Source organism: Schistocerca piceifrons, chromosome 4 (assembly GCF_021461385.2).
Source record: "Schistocerca piceifrons isolate TAMUIC-IGC-003096 chromosome 4, iqSchPice1.1, whole genome shotgun sequence".
In the NCBI taxonomy this organism is placed as follows: domain Eukaryota; kingdom Metazoa; phylum Arthropoda; class Insecta; order Orthoptera; family Acrididae; genus Schistocerca; species Schistocerca piceifrons.
In genome coordinates this window covers 598,125,736-598,148,157 of record NC_060141.1, presented here as the reverse complement: position 1 = coordinate 598,148,157, position 22,422 = coordinate 598,125,736, and positions in this window count along the sequence as shown.

Sequence of the window (22,422 nt, the reverse complement as noted above, 5' to 3'; positions counted from 1 at the left end):
TAGTGCTCGAAGGGATTCCACTTGAAAACCCGATGTTTCGTCCGCATCTACGGAGGACATTTTCAAGGGGGAACGTAGCTTTGTTGAATGTTCGATTCACACCCTGGCTCGCTACTGACTGCGGATTGTTGCCTCAATTAGTTTTAGGCTTTCAGAACCAATTAATTTACGTTGGCTGGTCTTGACAGTCATTTTAGATATTATGAAAATTGTCGTTGTATTTCTCTTCAAAACAGTTAATATAACAGTTGTGGAATAGGTAAGCAAATAATTTTTTACTGTCAATGGCCTCAATGTTGTTTTTCTAAAACCATCAAAACTCCGATATACACAAGATAACAGCGCTAAGTGTTTTGTTGTATGGGCTATCAGTCTGTATTCCCATATTAAGATATATTTGTTCTTTCCATATTCCTCCTCTCCTCTGTACACTTAATAGTGGTCTTCGTTCTTTACTAGACCTACTATTCCTTTTTTTTCATTTCACCATAGTTGTAATTAAATTTCCCTTAAAATGGATAAAATAGATACAAAAACGACTAACAGATTACACTTCTTTATGAAATTAAATCTGAGATTCTCTGGCGCTCTTCTGTGGCTTCGAAGTTAAAATTTGAGTTTTAAAATGTGTTTTTACCATACAGTAGGGAAAAATTTGTTTTCTTCCTAGATCATTAGTTAACAACGATTAGTACATACTATAAATTTCCCTTGCCGTATTTTGCCGGCCGAAGTGGCCGTGCGTTTCTAGGCGCTGCAGTCTGGAAGCGCGAGCCCGCTTCGGTCGCAGGTTCGAATCCTGCTTCGGGCATGGATGTGTGTGATGTCCTTAGGTTATTAGGTTTAAGTAGTTTTAAGTTCTAGGGGACTAATGACCTCAGCAATTGAGTGCCATAGTGCTCAGAGCCATTTTGAATCTTGCCATATTTTCCTGTCTCTACGTGAAGGAAAAGCTCTGAAACTTCTGTAGGGATCTTGAAAGGGTTTAACCAATAAATACACTGTTTTGCGAGAGAGGGCTGTGCATATAATTCATAAATATTTCGTGCAAATTAACTAAACTGTCAATGCGATTGTCAATTTAGTTGTGCTTCCTGATAACTTTCCAGGCGTGTGCAGCTTAAATCGTTTAAATTACACTAGCACTTGGCGTAAGTATTCAGTTACGAAACGTTCGCCTCTTAATTTTCATCACAACTCTGTTCAGCATCCCATAAACAATAATACCGTAACATCAGATCGGTCGTTCGGTTGCAGATACTTAGTGCTAATCGTGTGACACCAGGGCAGGTCTCTAGTTCAGTTTATCAGTGTCTGTTTTGTCGATGGCTTCTGCGGGATCAGCATAGCCGTATCTGTTACAACCTAAGCTAAGCAAATAGGTAACAACCACGTTCTGGGATCTGATGGCACCGGAGAACGGTAGCGTAGCCATTATAGCGACACAGCTTTAGTACACGCGCAGCCAAGCACAATCTTTGAAAGTTTGCTAAGCCATCAGCGGCTATATTGAAACACAGGTTTACATCGTCATTAGCATGTAAATGAGAAATCGCCGCTGTTCGCAACGAGGCCATCATGAGATAAATAAGTGTTGTTCCATGTTTATTGCAGTTCGTTACACGCTGTGAGGGGCAGCGACCTCCACCGTCACCACCATCGGACTGTGTAATCGGCAGCGCAACCACACACCACCCACGTCAGCACAGGCAGGGGCGAAGTCCACCAGGTGAGCCGCTAGCGTGCAGAGCAGTGCCGTGTTTGTCACTTTACTGACATCTGCAAAGTGTGTGTGAAAAGGTATTCTTCCGTTAAGGACTGTTGCCGTGAAAAAGTCCTATAACCGGTGCGAAAAGGAGAAGTAAAATCGCAAAGGTGAAAGCCGTTACTATGGCGGAGCAAAAAAAACAGTACAATGTTTTTGGCAAATTGGCCCTATACTCAGATCTGCAAAACCTCAAACATGATGTAGGTGTATAATGAAACTGAACTGTCATCATCATCATCATCATCATTTAAGACTGATTATGCCTTTCAGCGTTCAGTCTGGAGCATAGTCCCCCTTATAAAATTCCTCCATGATCCCCTATTCAGTGCTAACATTGGTGCCTCTTCTGATGTTAAGCCTATTACTTCAAAATCATTCTTAACCGAATCCAGGTACCTTCTCCTCGGTCTGCCCCGACTCCTCCTACCCTCTACTGCTGTACCCACGAGTCTCTTGGGTAATCTTGCTTCTTCCATGCGTGTAACATGACCCCACCATCTAAGCCTGTTCGCCCGGCTACATCTATAGAGTTCATTCCCAGTTTTTCTTTGATTTCCTCATTGTGGACACACTCCTGCCATTGTTCCCATCTACTAGTACCTGCAATCATCCTATCTACTTTCACATCCGTAACCTCAACCTTGTAGATAAGGTAACCTGAATCCACCCAGCTTTCGCTCCCATACAACAAAGTTGGTCGAAAGATTGAACGGTTCACAGATAACTTAGTCTTGGTACTGACTTCCTTCTTGCAGAAGACAGTAGATCGTAGCTGAGCGCTCACTGCATTAGCTTTGCTACACCTCGCTTCCAGTTCCTTCACTATTTTGCCATCCTGTGAGAATATGCATCCTAAGTACTTGAAACCGTCCACCTGTTCTAACTTTGTTCCTCTTATTTGGCACTCAATCCGTTTATATCTCTTTCCCATTGACATTACTTTCGTTTTGGAGATGCTAATCTTTATACCATAGTCCTTACATTTTTGATCTAGCTCTGAAATATTACTTTGCAAACTTTCAATCGAATCTGCCATCACAACTAAGTCATCCGCATATGCAAGACTGCTTATTTTGCGTTCACATATCTTAATCTCACCCAGCCAGTCTATTGTTTTCAACATATGATCCATAAATAATTTGAACAACAGTGGAGACAGGTTGCAGCCTTGTCTTACCCCTGAAATTACTCTGAACCATGAACTCAATTTACCGTCAACTCTAACTGCTGCCTGACTATCCATGTAAAGACCTTTAATTGCTGGCAAAAGTTGGCCTCCTAGTCCATAATCTCGTAGAACAGATAATAACTTCCTCCTAGGAACCCGGTCATATGCCTTTTCTAGATCTATAAAGAATAGATACAATTCCCTGTTCCACTCATAACACTTCTCCATGATTTGCCGTAAGCTAAAGGTCTTGTCCTGACAACCTCTAAGAGGCCTAAAGCCACACTGATTTTCATCCAATTGGTTCTCAACTAATACTCGCACTTTCCTTTCAACAATACCTGAAAAGATTTTACCCACAACGCTGATTAAAGAGATACCTCTGTAGTTGTTACAATCTTTTCTGTTTCCATGTTTAAAGATTGGTGTGTTTACTGCTTTTGTCCAGTCTAATGGAACCTGTCCCGATTCCCAGGCCATTTCAGTTAACCTGTGTAGCCATTTAAGACCTGACATTCCACTGTATTTGATGAGTTCCGACTTAATATCATCCACACCAGTTGCTTTATTGAACTGCAATCTAATGACCATTTTCTCCACTTCCTCAAATGTGATCCTATTTCCATCATCATACCTATCCCATTGTACTTCGAAATCTGAAACATTACTGATCGTATTTTCACCTACATTGAGCAACTCTTCAAAATATTCCCTCCATCTGCCTAAGGAATCCACAGAATTCACCAGCAGTTTTCCTGACCTGTCGAAAATACTTGTCATATCCTTCTTACCTCCCTTTCGAAGACTGCTAATTACACTCCAGAATGGTTTTCCAGCGGCTTGACCCAAAGTCTCCAATCTGTTTCCAAAGTCTTCCCAAGATTTCTTCTTGGATGCTGCAATTATCTGTTTGGCTTTGTTTCTTTCTTCAACATAACTTTCTCTGTCTACCTGAGTTCTAGTATGCAGCCATTTTTGATACGCCTTCTTTTTCCTTTTACAGGCTGTGTCATTCCACCATGCTGTTTGCTTCATCGTACCTTTACACACTACTTTTCCAAGACATTCTTTAGCCACTTCTAGTACTGAGTCCCTGTACTTTGTCCATTCCTTTTCCAATGACTGTAATTGACTACATTCAACTAACTGGTACCTTTCTCAGATTACTGTTATGTACTTGTGCCTGATTTCCTTATCCTGAAGTTTCTCCACTCTTATCCTCCTACATATGGACCTGACCTCCTGCACTTTCGGCTTAACAATACCAATTTCACTGCAGATTAAATAATGATCAGTGTCATCAAAGAATCCCCTGAACACACGTGTGTCCTTCACAGCCTTCCTGAATTCCTGATCTGTTATTATATAGTCAATGACAGATCTGGTTCCCCTGCCTTCCCAAGTATACTGGTGAATGTTCTTATGTTTAAAAAAGGAGTTTGTGATTACTAAGCCCATACTGGCACAGAAATCCAAGAGTTGTTTCCCGTTCCTGTTGGCCCCCATATTCTCTCCAAATTTACCCATAACCTTTTCATACCCTTCTGTTAGATTTCCAATCCTGGCATTAAAATCACCCATGAGCAGAACACTGTCCTTGTCCTTTACTCTAACAACTACATCACTGAGTGCCTCATAAAAACTATCCATCTTATCTTGATCTGTCCCTTCACAATGCGAATATACTGACACAATCCTAATTTTCTTGCTAGACACTGTCAAATCTATCCACATCAGTCGTTCGTTTACATACCTTATTGCAACTACGCTGGGTTCCATTTCTTTCCTGATGTAAAGCCCTACACCCCATTCTGCTATTCATGGTTTGACTCCTGACAGGTAGACTTTGTATTCTCCCACTTCCACTTCTTTCTCACCCCTTACCCGAATGTCACTAACAGCTAAAACGTCCAGCCCCATCTTACTTGCAGCCTCTGCCATCTCTACCTTCTTCCCAGAGTAGCCCCCATTGATATTAATAGCTCCCCATCTCATTACCATTTGTTTGCCAAGTCGTATCTTAGGAGTCCCTGGTTTGTCAGTTAGACGTGGGACTGCGTCACCTCCAAAGGTCCGAGGCATTTTGCTCTGATTGTTGCCAGCATCATATCTAAAGTACCAGGGAAGCAGGTTGCTAGCCTTACTTGCTCCGAGTCCCGTTGAGTCTTACCTCTAACGGTTGAGGGACTAACCGGTTGATTTGGTAGACTTTGCCGTATGAGCACAAAGGTGACCACGACTCAGAATATGTCCGAGATGCCCAGCCTTATTCCAAAGTAACTGGTATCCCGACTGTCGGGACCACTTACTTGGCCACTCACACGTTGCCCGTGGTTCATGAACTAGGACATGACTACAGGAACCCACGCCATGAACCACAAAACTGAACTGTAACGTTGTGAAATGAATGATAAAAACTGGACTATGTGTGAGGAGGTGACACGCAGTGGTGGAAATGGCCACAGTGCATTTAAAAAAAAAAGAAAAGAAAGAGGTATGAAATGGAACGGTACATAAAGAATAAGCAGACTACGGCAAGCTGAAAAAGAAAGTGGGTGAGAAAGAGAGACAGACAGAGAGAGAGAGAGAGAGGACGATATGCATGTGTATTTTCTCTCGAAAATTTCTCTGCATCATATCTCCTCTGTGTTACCGTAGACGATTTGTACTAAGACTGCAGTACACGTGAGGTGCCTATTTGCTTCCACCACCCTCACTGGAATAAATAAGTTCTAATTAAAGTTCACCAACCTGCAGTCTTTTAAAGTTGTTCTCCCCCGCGCAGAAAACAGTACTAGGTCGTGAATCCGTTATCTTTAGGCTGCAAGAAACTCCTAGGGAGGAACTGTTATTTTAGAAATAATTAAATTTTCAATACATTTACATTTCTTTATACGGGACGCCACTCGCTTTTTATTAGCAGAAAACGGGAAACTGCAAAATTACATTCCACTTTCTTTCTTTGTCATTAGTCTTCTCACTGATTTGATGCGGCCCGTTACTAATTCCTCTCCTGTGCGAACCTCTTCATCTCAGAGTAGCACTTGCAACCTATATCCTCATTTATTTGCTGGATGTATTCCAATCTCTGTCTTCCTCTACAGTTTTTGCCCTCTACACCTCCCTCTAGTACCATGGATGGAAGTCATTCCCTCATGTCGTAACAGATGTCCTATCATCCTGTCCCACTTCAGAGTCACAAATAATTTCTATTGTTGAACAAATGATTGAACTGCATATTTAAGTAATTACTGTCACACTGTTCTCAACTATATGTTCCAATAACCAGAGTTTGCTAATAGAGTCTTAACACTGACTGCAGCAGACAACATGTCTGTCCTCCAAGGCTTCCCAACCGGCTCTCACATTTACAAGCTAGACAATGCAAATTATGTCTTAAGTGATACCATGACGGACAACATATCCGTCCTCCGCGACTGCCGAACCAGCTCTGATCTTACAGCCGAACCACTTCGCCTGCCATCCAAGTTAGGTGCGATCCGAAGATGTCGGAAGTGCTTCGTCTGCCTTTTCGTTTAACAGTTGTTTATTATTCTGCTGGTTATTAATACTGGGAAGTAATGGAATGATAGCACGCTATTGAGAGACTCTTTAACTTGAAATTCATTGTAAATACGCTGTTTCGTTTGTCTAATTTTAATAACAGAGGCATATCATTTTGGCGCGCAACTTCCGAATGCAGCAGCCAATCACGGAGGAGGTCCACAATTTAGGTAGTCTTTCTCACATACCCGTACCGAACAAACCATCTGGCATCGGTACCTCACAGCACATTAAGTCATTTTGCCAATTCCACCTTACAGTATCTCTACTAAGAACTTCTTGTACCTAAATATGATGGCAGCCAAGCCAGAAATATTACAAGGCTCTAAATACATAATAAGTGAAGTCGAACGAGTGCCATTAGATAAACCTGTGAAAATATGTTTTTCAGACCAAACACGAACCTGTCCACATATACATTTCGAGCAAAGAACTAGTCCATTATAGCCAACAGAAGACGGTGATTCGAGTGACGAGATTTCCATTCCAGTCACGGCCAGACTTTCCCGCGCCGGGCAGCTGTTAACATCAGTATGTGCTTCTGTGCTCCCTCACTACAATACTCAATAGTACTAATATTAATAATTCTTATTATGAGGAGACAGTTAACTATCTGTTGCCCGCATTTGCGGCAGAGAGACTTCTAGGAAAAAGGCCGAGAATTGTAACAAAAGAGGAAATAGTGTGGTCCATCAGTCAGTGTGTGAAAGAAGACTGGAGAGTGATAGACATGAAATTCCTATCGAAACGCCTACGAAATTTAGATCATAGAAGTGAAATAAAACAGTTTTTGATATACAACTACGATGCTATGTGGAACACTCATTTTGATATGGAGGCAGCAGCATTCTAGAGGTCCCACGAAAATGTACAAGAGCATAAGATTCTTCGGAATCGTGAGTGGACCATTACGAAACTCTTTTCTTAACCACGAGTTGGAGTACTTCTCAGCCATCCAGTCTCATGTGACAAGAAGAAGGATTTTGATGGTTTACTGCAAAATCTTTTCAGTGAAGACTGGCAAAGTCATGAGGACTTAAGGTGGTATACATTCATCATTGACGACATACCCATGTAGTTCAGCACAGAGGCACAGTTATTACTTGTGATTCTTTAGAAGATGCTTCTGGTTTGGTATGTTTAAGACTGACAGTTACCTCAGAGAACCGTTAATAGGTAACTCCACTGTTACATCACTCTTTCTGTAACGCTGATTTAAATGTTTTAAATATATGTGAAGTAACAATGAAACCGTAACTTTCGACAGAACACTGAACATCATTTTTGCAGTTACCAATTTGTAATTTTTTCCTTGCTGTCACACACTAACTTTTTACAAACACATAATATGAGGTACCATATACAATAAGATGTAAGTTATTTCGAGAAAATCTGATATTTGCTTTAGAAAATAATTCAAAGACGAACATGTCCAAATGGCTCTTGCAAATGGGATTAAATACGTGTGTAAATGTACTTTTTAAAGGAATTCACGGCAGTAGGTGCAAATAATCTGACGGATAGAAAATTGACAGAAGCTGACATAGGTAAAAGAGGCGAAGCATTTGAAATAGTTTTCAAAGAGCATCCTTCAATCCACAATAATGAAAAGTGTCTGGCGAACACATAACATCGAAGTTCTTTGATGGAACAAGTCATATGCTTTGAGAAGCGCTTCATAATGAACCTAAAAGACACGTCCTGGCAATGTTGGAAGAAACTGACGTTTTTACATACCGTTTAACAGATCCCGACAAAACATTAAATCTATAGACGATCTTACTAACGGTGTATTTTATCTTTTAGGAACTTGAACGACCTCTTCCAGCCGTCCACCTCCACAGAACGCTCGTAACAGCAGTAGCTTCACTCACTGAAAATGGGCAACAGCGGTGCATTGTCTGACACATGGACCCAGAAGCAAGCTAGCCTAGCGTGCAGACTGGCTTTGCAGACTGTCTTCCGGACACACATGTGAAACCAACGTGCCGTGCAACGCCACCAAGTGGAGGCAAATACAATTAACTGTTAACTAAAACACCATGTTCCCTGTAATTTTAGTTGTTTCCGTTAGTTTCACGTTTACAACTTTATTGCTTTATAAAATTTGTAGTTTTATTCTTCCAGTGTTTTACATTTAATTTTAGCTACTCTACATAATTACACTGTTATAATTTTACAGTTTTACAGCGTTTATATTTTACTATTCTATTGTTCTCAAATGTTGACATAATGGCCGTATATTTTATTATACAATTTTCTCTATTACTTTAGCACAAAGCTCTCTCCTTTACACAAGTCGCTGCAATGCTTTACCGAATGTAAATACATTATTCTCATGACATCTCTAGCCGTTCTTACCCTCTGCCAATCCCCCTCGCTCCACTTTCTCCCCCACCCTCCCTCCTCTTCCCATTTCCCCGTTTCTCCTCCCTTCTGAAACCTAGGCCCAGTTGCATACCACAGGATTACGATACGTAGTTTTGATACATACATAGTATGTTGTTGTCTCGACTAAATGGGTAAACTGAACAATAATGTTCAATGCTTTTCTACTTTTTGTAAAGTAGTAGACAGTACACATTTACGTCTAGTTTTCTTTTTAGATCTGAAGTTACCCATGGAGATTGATATCAGTAAAGCTGCAAACATACGAAACTGAAAATAAACGATACAGAAGTAAAAAATAAATTTGTTAGCATGGCAGCCCTCCGCAGCAAGCACATAGACACTTGTTTTATAAATAAAACCGCCTTTTCTTGCAGCAATTTAATTTATTTTTCCAGACGAGTTTCGCTTTTTACTTGTTCTAAGGCATCTTCAGTGGTATAGTTTGCTGTGATCTACGTTACCCGTAATCTGGTCAAGAGGGTTTTAGTACCACTTTATTTTCGAAACATAAGCACAATTTGGTATTCCGAACTTTTTCACTGTTTACCATGTTTCTCTCTCTTTTTTGTGATGTGCTGTTATTCTTTTGCCACTAGATATAGCTATTTCCTTTGCTTTTAACAATGTAAATTGGCAGTAGGAGATCATGAATGTTGAACAAGGCAGTTGACACGGATATAGACCATTGGCCTCCTAGTAATATGGGTAAAAATTATTTCTGTCAATAGAAAGGCTTGCCTGAATAATAGGCTATTTAAATGCGAAAATTCAAAGTTGGCAGTATGGACCAAGCATCTGTGGATATTGAAACGAGACGAAGCACACCATGATAGAATTAGCAATCTAAATTGCTAAATTTAGAAACTTATCCAAATATGGAGAGGGCGAGCACGCAACGTTCCTCCGAGAAAAATTAGTGAAGCAATAGTGTTCATAGAATACTAACAATTAAGAAATATGAAGGCTACAATTGTTTTAGAAAAAAAAGAACAAATCAGGTTCAAAGGCTATAAGAGAGAGCATAACAAGAAGGAAAAGATATTGATTAAGAACAAGTATAGGGAAAGTGGCACTACTATACAAACTTTTGTGGGTCATTTAAGTTAACCTCCCAAAAAAAACGTACTCTTGTCTTGTGCTTTAAGAATGTTGAAAAATATCCAACGCATCATAAAGGAAACTACAAATTGTTAGACTACTTTTAACGGCTATTGCACTGTCCTAAATAAAAATACAAATTTGTATTCAAAGTCACGCAACTGAGTTTTGACTCAGCAGCACCAACGAGACCAGATCTACATTTTGATAAACAAGCTTAAGAATAAGAACACGTCTTAGGAAAATTTGAGAGTAGCTCTGCTGTGGAGTCACACAAATTAGCGAATCGTCAAATGCTTACAGCCCATAACGTGCGTAATGTGAAACATTTAACAGAAAGACAGTGACTGAAATTGCTCATTTACAGACTCGGTAATAAGAAATTGATGCTGAGAGGAGCCTCGTTCTTACCTAAGACACACAAGACCCTCTCAACAGAACTGGTGTTGCGTTCACAAGTATAAAGCGAACCAAGTTTGATGGATATCAGTCAGAATGGTATCCGAAAACGGAAAAGATTTAAAAAACAAATCTGGAAACTCAGAATATTCTCAAGTGACAGAACTACCAGAATCTGTTCTTATGAACGACATCAATACATATAACAAGAAAATGCGTTGTGACTTTTTTACAGAAGTAGGGACAGACTAATATACATTACTACACTACTGGCCATTAAAATTGCTACACCAAGAAGAAATGCAGATGATAAACGCGTATACGTTGGACAAATATATTATAGTAGAACTGACATGTGATTACATTTTCACGTAATTTGGGTGCATATATCCTGAGAAATCAGTACCCAGAACAACAACCTCCGGCCGTAATAACGGCCTTGATACGCCTGGGCATTGAGTCAAACAGAGCTTGGATGGCGTGTACTGGTACATCTGCCCATGCAGCTTCAACACGATACCACATTTCATCTAGAGTAGTGACTGCCATAATGTGAAGAGCTAGTTGCTCGGCCACCAATGACCAGACTTTTTCAATTGGTGAGAGATCTGGAGAATGTGCTGGCCAGGGTAGCAGTGGAACATATTCTGTATCCAGAAAGGCCCGTACAGGACCTGCAACATTCGGTCGTGCATTATCCTGCTGAAATGTAGGGTTTCGCAGGGATCGAATGAAGGGTAGAACCACGGGTCGTAACACATCCGAAATGTAACGTCCAGTGTTCAAAGTGCCGTCAATGCGAACAAGAGGTGACTCAGACGTGTAACGAATGGCATCCCTACCATCACGTCGGGTGATACGCTAGTATGGCGATGACGAATACATGCTTCCAATGTGCGTTCACCGCGATGTCGCCAAACACGGATGCGACCATCACGATGCTGTAAACACAACATGGATTCATCCGAAAAAATAACGTTTTGCCATTCGTGCACCCAGGTTCGTCGTTGAGTACACCATTGCAGGACCTCCTGTCTGTGATGCAGCGTCAAGGGTAACCGCAGCTATGGTCTCCGAGCTGATAGTCCATGCTGCTGAAAACGTCGTCGAACTGTTCGTGCAGATCGTTGTTGTTTTGCAAACGTCCCCATCTGTTGACTCAGGGATCGAGACGTGGCTGTACGAACCTCTTCAGCCATGCGGATAAGATGCCTGTCGTCTCTAGGCCGTTGGGATCCAGCACGGCGTTCCGTATTACCCTCCTGAACCCACCGATTCCATATTCTGCTAACGGTCATTGGATCTCGACCAACGCGAGCAGCAATGTCGCGATACAATAAACCGCAATCGCGATAGGCTACAATCCGACGTTTATCGAAGTAGGAAACGCGATGGTACGCATTTCTCCTCCTTACACGAGGCATCACAACAACGTTTCACCAGGCAACGCCGGCCAACTGCATTTTGTGTATGAGAAATCGGTTGGAAACTTTCCTCATGTCAGCACGTTGTAGGTGTCACCACCGGCGCCAACCGTGTGTGAATGCTCTGAAAAGCTAATCATTTGCATATCACAGCATCTTCTTCTTGTCAGTTAAATTTCGCGTCTGTAGTATCTCATCATCGTGGTGTAGCGATTTTAAGGGCCAGCAGTGTATTAATAAAGGTACAACTAACCACTTTCATTTCACTGACGAGTCTACGAAAGCATTTGAACGGAAAGTGGGCGTAATACAAAGATAGGTCTACATTATTTTTCACAGCGTCGTGTCCGATCTCGAAATGGAACATCGCTTGAAGATGGGGACTAATAAGAAATCAGGACTACACTACGAGAATACGAAAGTTCTTGTCAGTGCTTAACCGACTTCAATCTCGTGCTATTATCGGAGGACAATTGAATTGACCTCCGCAAGACATAACATTCTTAAGTACACGTTCCTCACCACAGTTAAGTAAAATCCGAAATCACAAAGAAGACTAGAACGCGCCAGGGTAGTCAGTTCAAGCATCTCAGTTTGCCCAGTTGCTATCCATTAAAAAGATAGGAAATAAAAACCGTTTCGCCTGATGAAGAATATCAAAAATCCGAAAGGTAAAACGTTACTAGTAATTCAGCATGAGTACATCTGTAGTGCAAAATTCACTACATTCACAACAAGAAAAGGTACTGAAGAGGCAGACAAGGAGAGGTATACATGTGGTGACGTGTCCGACCCCATATTATGAAGGGGAACGATCAAATTCTTTGCACATATCTCATGAATGAACGACAATACACAAAGCAAGAACATTTTTAAACAGTTTATCTAATCAAATAGTAAAGAACACTCACATGGAAAAAGGTTCACCAAGGTAAAGGTGGATTTTCGAGGTCGGAATATTGCAAAAACTAACACGTTGTTGTTGTGGTCTTCAGTCCTGAGAGTGGTTTGATGCAGCTCTCCATGCTACTCAATCCTGTGCAAGCTTCTTCATCTCCCAGTACCTACTGCAGCCTACATCCTTCTGAATCTGCTTAGTGTATTCATCTCTTGGTCTCCATCTACGATTTTTACCCTGCACGCTGCCCTCCAGTACTAAATTGGTGATCCCTTGATGCCTCAGAACATGTCCTACCAACCGATCCCTTCTTTTAGTCAAGTTGTGCCACAAACTCCTCTTCTCCCCAATTCTGTTCAATACCTCCTCATTAGTTATGTGATCTACCCATCTAATCTTCAACATTCATCTGTAGTAGCACATTTCGAAAGCTTCTATTCTCTTCTTGTCTAAACTATTTATCGTCCATGTTTCACTTCCATACATGGCTACACTCCATACAAATACTTTCAGAAACGACTTCCTGACACTTAAATCTATACTCGATGTTTACCAATTTCTCTTCATCAGAAACGCTTTCCTTGCAATTGCCAGTCTACATTTTATATCCTCTCTACTTCGACCATCATCAGTTATTTTGCTCCACAAATAGCAAAACTCCTTTACTACTTTAAGTGTCTCATTTCCTAATCTAATTCCCTCAGCATCACCCGACTTACTTCGGCTACATTCCATTATCCTCGTTTTGCTTTTGTTGTTGTTCATCTTATATCCTCCTTTCAAGACACTGTCCATTCCGTTCAACTGCTCTTCCAAGTCCTTTGCTGTCTCTGACAGAATTACAGTGTCATCGGCGAACCTCAAAGTTTTTATTTCTTTTCCATGGATTTTAATACCTACTCTGAACTTTTCTTTTAGGTTCTACAAATAGATAGCAGTACCAAAGATGCAGGACTAAGCAGTAAGCATTGGAAAAAGAAAGAAATAATGATGATAAAGGGAACTGTGATGACGAGGCATAAGGGCACTGACGTCAAACGCACTAATCCAAAATCCATTTAGAAAGATGAAGATGATACGACTTTATTAGGTCTCATTTAAAGAGAAGCTGGATGCAGCATATGTGCCACCATCTGGCTGAACGCCAGCAAGAGCAACGTTTACGACTAGGAATTAATACCGACGTCATTCCCTGGCACTAATTACGCCTCAAGCCCAGGCGAAAGCAGTCTCCCGCCCGTTACTAGGGCTCTGCGAGCGTTACAGATGTTTATTACAATGATACACATCCATCGGCGCAGCGAGCGGTGCCCTGGGTGTGACTGGCACCGTTTATACGGCCAGAACCCTCTCTGTCCGGGACTTAATTTGGGGGATCCGACGCGGAGGGGAGGCTCGGTTAATTCGCGATAAGCGTTACGTTTAATAACTGCCAGAGCGGGCGACGCGCTCCCGCGCCCGCCCACGTCAGTCAGCGCACGCTTTCCTTGCTTAAGTGCAGGAAGCACTGTGGATTTGCTCACCCCTTGGGATGGTACACCATTCATAACAGTTCACGTCCAATTTCCAGTGACAGGGACGGCACCGAAAGCACGCACGACTGTTATCGTCCGTAGGAGGGCTCCCTGACAATTAACGTCCGCTCGGCGCGCCTTGAATACCCGTGATAATCAACGGATGCTTCTGGTTCGCGTTGGCTGAGCAGATTACACCCCTGCATTTAGCGTTCTGTCCAAACAGTCTGCGGCACACTGTAAAGTGTTCGTTGAAACAGGAATCGCCTTATTGGTAATGGAATCGACCAGTTTCCTAGCACGAGAAAGTAGTCATTAATCCTTAATTGCCCAGAATTAGAATTATTTTGGATAGAAATTTGTCGTCTTACCTTTAATACCCACATAGCTTCTTTGCAGTAACTGCGTAACAGATGAATAGGTCAGAAATATTGCACGTATTATTGAGAAGAAATGAGAAACTACTAAATAATAAAAAAGTATTAATTACCAATAAAATACGAGAATGGAACGTCCGACAGATGGGATCCCTCATTCGGTCATGAAGTGACTAAGCTAGACCACTCTCAGATTTATATCTGTGTCTTCATAAAATTTTTCTGCTCCCTATACATTACCGAAATCACCGCTAGAAGCTTCCCCCCCTCTGAGACGCCGTTGTCATTGATTGTCATTTGTCAGTTTTGTCGTCACCACTGTAATCGTCTTTTATCCGTGCCGCCCGCGCAGTCATCTTGATGAGTGCCGCCGCTCTTTACTTCCTCTTGGTGGATCAGGGTAGAAATTCATTTATAGCCTAGTTTTCATTGCCTTAAAATATTCCTTACGGAGTCTGTTTTAAAATTCATTTACACACAGTGTGCCATAAATGTCAAAATCTGCTAAAATCGATGGCTATTGCCTGAGGGTCTGGTTCAACGAAGATCTCGAATGTAACCGGTGCAATATTATAACAGTTACCAACGGAATGTGGGTCCTCTTAGTTTCTGATAGTGTCACATACGGCACTAGTACCAACTTAAATATTATAATCAACAAACTTTATCTTCGTAACATGATTCGTTTATGGTATACTGTCTGAAGACACGTGCTTGTCTCGCGTCTGCTTAACTTGTCATTTACCTTATTTATTTTACAAGAATAAAAACAGGGTGCTTCATAATGACAAACAGACGTATTTATATGAAGAGAAAGGATTCGAAATGTAATCCCAATAGTGCAAGAAACGCTTCGATTGCTCAACAGAGGGCAGTTCATCGATATAATTTCGTCAAGATGAGAGTGTACCGACATGTCCAAAAATACGCCAACGGTACAGTGCTAACATTTTGAATTAAAACTTTGTTCAATACCAGTATTAATAGACACAAATTGAAACTTTAAAACTTTAACCGCTCGTTTTCCACAACACAACATTTTTCAAGATAGCTGTAGCTATAGTTCATGAAATACACATACAGTTCCATTATATCTTTTGTAACTCGTGAGACAGCGTTGTTCTTTGGATTTTTATGATGTGTTTTAATTTCGATTTTTGGTGCACGATTTTATAACGACTATTCGATCGAAAAAATGACTGTTATTTCAGAGTGCCATCATTTTCTTCAGAACAATTTTTTTTAAATAGCAATACGTGCTCTGTTAGTTAATATCATCAGTTGCAAAACAGTTTTTGAGATTTTGGTCTAGATTGGAAACTGTGTCGCTCAGAGATCCCCCCAGCCCCCCTCGCACTCCTCGAAGGCCTTTCGGTGATGTCGTGAAGTGTCCTCTGTGTACAAAACATGTAATACAATCTTAAAGGTCTATAACTAAGGTCTAAAGTCAGTTTTGTAATTTGATCGGTACTTCATTGAAAAAAAAAATCATGAATATCGGATCTAAAATCGAACATCGCCTTTGTCTACCCCTTTAAGTCTTTGACGAAGCACTCACCATTGTTATTATGTCATACAACACCGTACATTTCGCCTTTTATTGTATCAGAACTGTCTACATTTACCTACAATGATCTTATTACCATTACATCAACAGTTATTTACTTCGCTTCCATCCACATAACCACATACTGCTTTACCTGGTAATCGTGAACGCCGCCTGCATTTCCCATCATCTCCATTCAAGGCAGCCCACACAGCCTCTAACTGAACGTGTTCGCATTTATAAAGTTTACAAACTAATTCTTTTCATGCTGTTGACATTCACGGATACGGAGCAGCTACACTTCCATCACCTGCATCATGTTCAGTATTCATAGCTGCCATGGCATTGCCTGTCGCAGTCTGAAACTCGTCAGTACAGCTTGCAGCACCACAACTAGCTGCTACCGCAACGTCATCACCACTTGCACCACTATCAACACATCAGACACATCATAACATCGGACTAATGCCAAATACGGCATGATGCAAAGACAAATATTACAACCCAAAACAAGCAACAACCTCGTAAAAGAGAAAGCACTGACAACCCTACCACCTAATAAGCCAAAATATCACCACATAACCATGATATAACTCGAAACTTCCTGCCAGATTAACGCTGTGTGCCAGACCTTTGCCTTTCGCGGGCAAGTTTGGAAGGTAGGAGACGAGGTACTGGCGGAAATAAAGTTGTGAGGACGGGGCGTGAGTCGTGCTTGGGTAGCTCAGTTGGTAGAGAGCACTTGCCCGCGAAAGGCAAAGGTCCCAAGTTCGAGTCTCTGTCTGGCACACAGCTTTAATCGTCCAGGAAGTTTCATATCGGCGCACACTCCGCTGCAGAGTGAAAACCTCATTCTGGCACGATATAACTCATTAACGACGTCTCCAACTTCATCTCGAATTCTGACTGTTTCTGATCTGCAATCCATCAACTCAAATACATTATGTTTAATAATAAAAGGCTGCCTTACTAACCAAGATTCAACCACTCTGAAGTCAGTCAAAAATTCTGTCATATTGAAATCGTCAAATCCTGCGTGAGTTGTATTCCTTGCTTTGTAATCTCTTTGTTATTTGAACGCACTCAGCCTCTTTCATCAGTGGGAACCCAATCCCCGTCGGCGCGTTCTGATTCTTCCTTCTGTGATCCTGAGATTTCGGATTCATAAAGTATTTTTTCATACTGTTTCTCAAACCAGTTGCGCAACAGTTCCAGTAACACGAAACTTTATTTTGTAAAGTAATTTTAGCACAAATTTTTAAGTTTACCGACCACTACGTTAACAAGTTCTTTGTCTTTCATCGGCTAAAGTTGGAAAAACAGAATGAGCCGATGCTCAACTAATGGGAACCAGTAATACTTCATGGGTGACGTAAATCAAATATCTTTAAGAAAGGTAACATTTGAAACTTCTGATTGTTTACTCCTAGGAAGAAATATCAAGTGAACAACTCTTTTAATACACCAACATTTAAAACTTCATGGGTAGGAAGTGAAATGGATCTAAAGTGAGTGGCTGAAGAGAAATAACACCTACATACGGGGTAGAAGAAAGTCTTCAGGTGAAGGGAAATGTCGTGGCAGTTACGGAAACCCTTTTCTAGATCTATCAAAAATAAAAATAGCTGTACTTCAGGGAATGAAAATGAAACAAGGCTGAAAATGAAGCAAGGCTACTTTGACTCCATTAATGAGAATCCGGTAAATGTGATAAAGTTTTCAGTAACGATTGACTAATAGGCACTTCCTAATGGACTATGAACACTCGCACAAAGAATACCTTCAAGTCAGCTTCGAAGTGGTGAAATAAAACAGGAAGGACAGAGAAGAAACATTTTCATCCATAACTGTTAGCAACTGTATACAACCGACGCAAAAGCCTGTTTAGGTTCATAAGTTCGGCTGGCAGATACCACACTTACTGACATATTGGTAAGTCTCAAATTATTTGGTTAGTTTTCCTTAGCAGAGAGATTGCACATCCAGAATTTCTAAAGCATTTTGAGTACACACCAATATGATATTCTGCAGCAATACTTACTATACTGTCTGAAGTAGCAACTGATAAGGTATGTCTTGACCTGAGGGGAGGAAACATCTGTAGGCCCTACAAGAGTGGCTCCAAATAAGGGAATTGATAAAGTGCGTCCAAACGGTAAAAGATGAAGAGTAGAGTGAGAATCGATGGCATTCACAAAAATAGGAAAAGTAACAGGATTGGACAAATTCTATTGGAAACAGATTCAGGGGAGAAGAGAAGTTACATGATGTAGAAAATTAAGCTCCACGTTTGTCTGATAGACGGCGGCCAGTGCAGTGAAGTGATAGAGGAAGATACTAAGCCTTCGAAGTGTAATAATACCGTGATTTCAAACACATTGTCTTTTCTCCATGTTCCAAGCGTCCAGTAATGTGCGGCTCTAATTATGTGCAACTGAAGGAGTCAAATAAATAAATAAAATAAAAAACGAATAAAAGTCGTCGGCTCCCACATTTGTTTATGTTCCTTTCCTTACCATTCTACCAATACCACTGGTAACGCTGCCACTTGTTATGTAATTTATCTAGCGTACCAAAACAACGGAATGACAGTTTTGCTAGCGCACAACTCTAACGCTACGGTATTGTACGCTGGATGTTCCTTAAGTGTTCGACATCGTCTGTAGCATCACGTTATTTTAATTATGAAGACAAGTAAAATGTTTCCTACACATTCTGACAGGAATTTTCCCGATTGAGAACGTAAAAGGAATAGACGGAAGGTCTTTGAAAATGGCTATTACAAACGATCTTCCATCTGCAGCCTAGAAAACCACCTCATGCTTCTGCACCAGCATCTCTGATCTGGTAATTGCAGCGTTATTTTCTTAAGTAATACTCCGTACTGAAGCTATAGCTTGACTGCAGTGTCTTGACTGTTGCTGCATCCTTTATGTCTTACTCATGTTCCTAAGGTTATCGAGTCTTAACTGCCTGTGTCTCAGTTATTCTATTACTTTCTTGATTCGTAGGTTCATATGTGCTTCTCAGTATTAATAATCTTTTTACTCTAACCCTGTACTCTATGTCGCAGACAAAGTATGACAAGGCATCTAATTTATTTCATGAGCATAAATTCCTTCTTCGCTCATTACGGAATATCCTTCGAACAGAGGCTTCCGGTACCGCCGCCTGGCAGTGACTTGCTTTTTAGGTCAAAAATTTGCTTATTATGCTTTTTGCATCTCCGTTAGTGCACTTTCTCCAAGATTTTCCCAGCGACGAGACCTCATCATTGAACTGTGGTTTTGGAAGTTCTGAATAAAACTCAAGTGTGGTGGCCGTGACTATTCACTGGACTAAAAACGTTTTTGAAGCAAGACACGATACGACGAAGTATAACCTCCGGATATGAATCTTCTAACAATTCATATAACTATACCCTGTGCTTTCTAAACGACCAAGTGCCTTTTGGGAGGTATATTGCCCTTTCCGAATGTTTATTTTCTCACTTAATTCTTCTATCCAGTGGATCCAGAAGACTTGCGCAGTATTTAGTAATTCCTTACTAGGGAAGCAACAGGATGGAATCTCATTTGCATATCAGAAAGTGTTTCCCGGATGAAGAAATTGATTTTTCCTTTCACAACACAGCATTGGGTGCTTTACTCGTTGCTTAGACAGATGTTTAGTTTCAGACGTGAACTTGCATCACCGGTAACCAATGAACAGAAAAAAATCCAGCCGAATTCCTTTTGTATATGTGTGAGAAATTCGTTCTTTACCGCTTTAGATTCCCATGCAGTAAATGCTGCAACTGTTGATATCAGCACTTTCTCAGTCGTCTGTCAGTTCAGTTTTTACAGATTCTTCGTGACACTCTCTCGAGGATGAAACTAAAGCTGTGACCATTCGTGCTGTCCTTCTTTGTATCTGTTCAATATCACCTGTCAGTCCTGTTTGGTGTAGGTCCTACACACTTGAGGAATATTCTAGGATGTTTTGAATGCAATATCATTTGTAGACTGATAGCATTTCCCTAGTATCCTATAGCTGAATCGCAGTCTGTCACCTGCTTTACCTACGATTAAGAGACCGTTCCATTTCATATCCCTACAAACTGTTACACCTATGTTTTATATGAATTGATAGATTCCCGCTGCGGCTCACTGATGCTTCAGTCATAGGATACCATGTTGTTCCGTTTTGTGACGTGCACATTTTGAAATTGATGAATATTTTAAGTTTAGTTTCCAAACTTAGCACTACTTTAAAATCCTACTAATTTCTGGCTTCATATTTGTGCAGCTTTTCACTAGTAGTGATTTACCACCAGAAGGAGGTTCTTACTCATTGGTCTGAAGATGACCACAGTTGTTGTCGAAACCGGTAACCGGAATAAATAATTTGTATTCAAGACTGCTTTTGATATTAAATACTTGTAATAACACTGATCACTGCGTACTCCCACAATGCATTCAAAAATAATCGAAACTATAACGTTCGCCTTTTGTAGGCAAGTGCTCTACTGACTGAGTTACCAAGCACGTCCTCAAAGCTTTACCTTCCCCATTACCTCATCAAACACCTTCCGAATTTCACAGTTCTCCTGCTAAACTTGCAGGATTAGCACTCCTGGAAGAAAGGAAATTGTTAAACTATAGCTTAGTTGTTTGCTCGAGGGTTCGTCAGCATGTTATGGTTAAAAGAGACGCTAACTCATCCCCAATTTTGCAATAGACTCTGACAGGGATTCCACCAGGCCCTGGAGATTTCAGTTATTTCCCAAGACACTGTCACTAATATCTATTTACTCATATATGTTGCTGTACAAGAATTAAATTGTGGCATTACACATGGGTCTCCCTCTGTAAAGGAACGTTTAAAAACGAGTTCATCATTTCTGCTTTCGCTTTGCTACCATCACTTTCATTTCCTGCCTCGTCCATAAGTGTATGGACACTAACTTTGATGCTACTAATAGTCTTTCGCATATGACCAGGATTTCTTCAGATTTTGTGAAAGGTTTTGCGATAGTATTTTTTTAGGGTGATCATTGAAGGCTTCACTCATTGCCCTCTTTACGGCTAAAACCGTTTTATTCAGCATTTCTCTATGTACAGACCTACGATTTGTTGCACACCTATTATGCAGCGTTCTCTGTTTCTTTAGAATTATCTTTACATTGACTGAATACCCATCAAGAACTGTTCTGATATGTGCGTATCCACTCAGAACATGGTGAACTATTCTTTTAAAGTTGAGCCATTTTTCGTCTACATGCTCCTCTCCTGAATTAAAAGTTCCGATTTCCTAATTAAGGTATGTCACTACTACCTCACTGTCTATTTACTGAGCATATAAACGCTTTAGTTACCTTTTATACTTTGGTAGCTACCTCAAAGTCGAAAATTCCGATTTCAATATGATCTATTTATCGATCTATTTACATCCAGTATATTTCCATCATGAGTGGGATTCTAAACTACCCGAGAAGGCCATTTGTAATGTTTCACAGGATGTCATGTCACGCCCACTACTAACGAAGCTGTAAACGATCCTCGTTGATTATTGGATTATTGAAGTCTCCTCTGACGATTACAGTATGTGTGGGGAACTTACATACTGGAGATCTGAGGTTTTCTCCAAAGTATTTGGATGCAGCAGGAAGTAAGTCTGGTGATCGATAGAAGGATCTAGTTATAATTACATGTCTTCCATTGATACTGAGACATCAGTGACAACTTCTTCAACAAGTTGAATGAGGCCTTCAAGCATACACACCAAGCGCAAATTTCTGTAAGGTCTTCGTTAACTGCCACATGTTCGGCCTTGAAAACTGCTTCCAGTCTCCTCGGAATGGATAAATACAGGACCCGTACGGTTTTAAAGAGAATCTCATGCTATTGTCACTGAAAAAATGTGGCAAATTGAGGTAACGATGATGGAAGAGAGCGATCACGCAACCATCTCTCCAAAGCTGACTAAAAAGGTTCTGTAGTTCTAAGATCTGGTGATCTGCGAGGAGATACGACAACTCTTCCTCGTGCACAGAAACTAGTCTTGGATGATATGCGAGCTATGTCAACACCGTCGCTGTCGTCTTGCAAAGCGGCATTATCAGCTGGGAAACACTCGTTGTGTCATGCGGTGTGCTTCATCAGCCAAAACTTTCGCAAAGTCCTTGGCAGTAACGTGAGCTTTCAGAGTAATCATGGGGCCGACGGAATATCACGATTTGGCTGCCCAAATCATCACTGAACCCCCGCCATGTTTCATTCCTGGATAGACCAGAA